The 3,296-nt window shown below is 34.7% G+C and overlaps 1 long non-coding RNA gene across 1 annotated transcript; it reads right to left on the reverse strand.

The window, feature by feature from the left end:
• Nucleotides 1-902: 902 nt before the first annotated feature.
• LOC111022078 (uncharacterized) lies at nucleotides 903-2,576 on the reverse strand. The gene is made up of 2 exons (XR_002602920.2): nucleotides 2,315-2,576; nucleotides 903-1,271 (listed from the first exon to the last, which is right to left on the reverse strand). It is a non-coding gene; the product is annotated as an uncharacterized LOC111022078 (long non-coding RNA).
• Nucleotides 2,577-3,296: the final 720 nt, after the last annotated feature.

Genomic DNA, 3,296 nt, shown 5'->3' on the forward strand with positions numbered 1-3,296 from the left:
GGCAATCTCTCGGAGCTTAACAGTCGTGTTTCACGAAATGAGTTACCTCTTTCATTTACCCATGTATTTCTCCCATTCCCTATGAACTAAACCCCATTTTTGAGGGAGATTCTCTACTGTAGTTGCGAACAGTGACGTTCTAGTTGATTACATTGCTGATAAATAGAGTTGTGTTTACATTTTCATCTTACTGATTTTTGTTGGCCACTTTTATCAGTTTGCTAGCTCTTGTATGATTCGGAATGATATACATGTAGTGTGATTAGCTCTATTTGAGGTTAGCTACTCTTTTCTAGTAGATTTGTGGATGCTTAAGGTCCCCTAACCACGCATAGAAACTGCTTTTAATATTTGGGTATTTCGCAACATAAATTGTAAATGTTCATTTCTGGGTGTCCGAAAGGGACCACGCCAGTTTGAGCATCAACATTATTTTAGGCTAGAGCGTCCACTACAACAAATTTGACTTTTAATGACAAGCATTGCCCATCATTAAACGGAAACGGTAACAGTCAGGTGACCTTCATCTATGCGAGTGTCCTTGTTTCTTTTTCAATGACAGATGGTTTTAATGACGGGCAATGTCCATGTGCATCATTAAATGTTCGTTATCGTTTCGAGTGTCCTTGTTTCTCTTTAATGACGGTCACTTTTAATAACGGTTCGTGCCCGTCATTATAAATGTCTGTCATTATATGTGCGTCACTAAAAAATGTTCATTTTTTATATATATATTTTTTTAATATTGGTTTTCAATGGCATACAATAACTATCATTATTTAGTTAACAATTTAATTAAAAAAATTGTTGGTTGCCCACGTGGCTGAACCTATGCACAAAATAATATCTTAATAGTATTGTATTTATTGTACTGAAAAAATAGTATTGTATTTTTATAACAATTAACTCAACAAATTCAACATATATATAACTAGTCCACGCATCAATAATCTCACTACATTGTAAACAAAAACTAATGTTCAACTAAACTTTCAACATGATCTTTTCCAAAACTTGAACAAAAGAGGAACTTAAAATGCAAGAAAACATCATCTTTTTAACTTTTACAATAGTAAACCGAGTAATGAAATAAAGAGATTTGACACATAGCTGAGAAGAGCATTGGAAAATAGTATTCAAGTTGATGAATGCTCCTCTCTGTTACCTCGTAACTCGCATGCCTATTTCATCTTCCACATTTCATACTTCCCGTCGAAATTAACTTGATTCTTCAATCTGCTAAAAAACTCGTCTCAAAGTTTCCATCTAGGCTGGTCATAAAACAATAAAAGTTTCAGAGATAGTTTCCCATTTAAAAAAGTAACAAAAATGAACAAATGAACCGGAGGTATGAAACTCTCACTCTAAAACTATGCAAGGAAAATAATGCAATTAAATTTAGAGGAAACATCCACATTGACGAGTGAAGACACTAGAAAATAACAGATAATGATGGAATAAAGACAAAGAAAATGAAATCTCAGGAGAACTCTAAAAGGCAAATACATCGAAACAAAATTTATGGGGGATAGTGTCATCTTCCATATTAGTCCATTTGGTTCAGGCATTTGTACAAACACCTTGCATGCTAGTTTCATGCAGTTCCACATAGCCCTCTAAATTTGAACGAATTCCAAGAATAATCAATCAGATTACTGATTATGTATCCAAATACATTAGCCAAATAGTTACAAAGCATTTAAAAAGTTTGTGTAATTTATATTTCGCTCATGGGTTCATGGTTTTGTAAAAACTAGTACAAAGTTCAAAGTATAGAATGTGGGTTTTGCAAACATAGATTTCTTTAGCCATAAGATTAACAAACTCATAGTTTAGCACAAGTAAATTAAATATCAAACATGGGTTCGACTCTCCCTCACAGAAGTCTAGTATGTGGCCATACATTTCACATTTCAAAGCATAAACATACAAATAAATCAGAAAGTGACAATTTATCTAGAAAGCAACAAGAAGTAGTGTAGTATTTGCCAAAGTTTGTCCATTCAGATCCACTTTTAAGTTATAGAAGTTCAGACCAAAAGAGAATTAATGCAAATAGAAAAGCTTCTTGTTGCCATTTTAACAAACACATTATGAGCAAGAAAAATCAACCGAGTAGAGCATATAAACACAGCTTCAGAAATGACGAATTGAGCGCTCAAATTCAGGAAAAACAAGCCATCAATGAACAGAGCTGCTAGCTAAATTCATCATCAGTTTAACAATGGGAAAAAAAAAAAAACGAACCAGCGAATAATGAAACATAGGGAGTTACAATTCAAAATTTCAAACATTTCTAATAATGAAACATAACCTTTCAATGAGCTCCTTCGCCTCTTCCTTCGAAATCCCTTCTCTATACTTCTTTGGCAAATCTTCAATGAGCTCTTTTGCCTCCTTCAATGCCAAGCTCGTCAAAGCCCCAACAGTCTTAATAACAGCAAGGCGATGAGAGAGATTGTTGGAGTAGACAAAATTTGGAGCGTTTGAGTTTAATTAATTAATCTAGTATGCATTAGGTACCCTTGCTAGTTCACAACGAGTAAAACGAAGATTAAGAATTTGAAATGTTCAAATTTAATAAGAGAATTTATATACACGATGCACCATTTATATAATGTATATATTGAACGTTATATAATTAATTTTGAATAAGGGTGAAATTAATACTATATTGTTATTGTTACGAGAGAACTACTTGAATAAGATTCACATAAAATTTAATATGATTTAGATTTATATTAAAACTAAAGGTTAAAATTAATGTGCATGAGATACATATTAAACTATAGGTTATTAGAGAGATGTGCATTTAAATACAGTTCAAATTAAATATTTGTGTTGAATCAGAAAATCATCCAACTTAGCGAACATCGGCTCACACAAAATGAGCTAAACCACGATCTCCCGGAACCGGACCTGCAAGGCAGAGTGAGCACTCTGATGCCAAAGTCAGTAAGAGTCTGAAGTAAATCAAGAGAGAAACGAGATGTTCGCATACCTTTTAATGAATGAAATGATCCTATTTATAGGCAGAAACCCCGACAGCATTCCCGACATGGCCTCAACGACTCTTTAAGGTTGCCGTGAAATGCGGCGTGCTGTCGTGGAGTATGTCGGAGGCGTGACCGAGCTGAGGTAAGCTAACTGGTTTGACCATTCTCATGGGAACACAAGTCCGAATGAGAACTTGTTCGGCTCGGCCACTGAACGGATTCGGCTCGACCGATCGTACATACTTGGTCGTTATTTTGCGACCGTCACAAGCCACGTGTCGCAATTTACATCCACTCATC

Source organism: Momordica charantia (assembly GCF_013281855.1).
Source record: "Momordica charantia cultivar OHB3-1 chromosome 1 unlocalized genomic scaffold, Mcharantia_2.0 BLBB01000001.1, whole genome shotgun sequence".
NCBI classification, from domain to species: domain Eukaryota; kingdom Viridiplantae; phylum Streptophyta; class Magnoliopsida; order Cucurbitales; family Cucurbitaceae; genus Momordica; species Momordica charantia.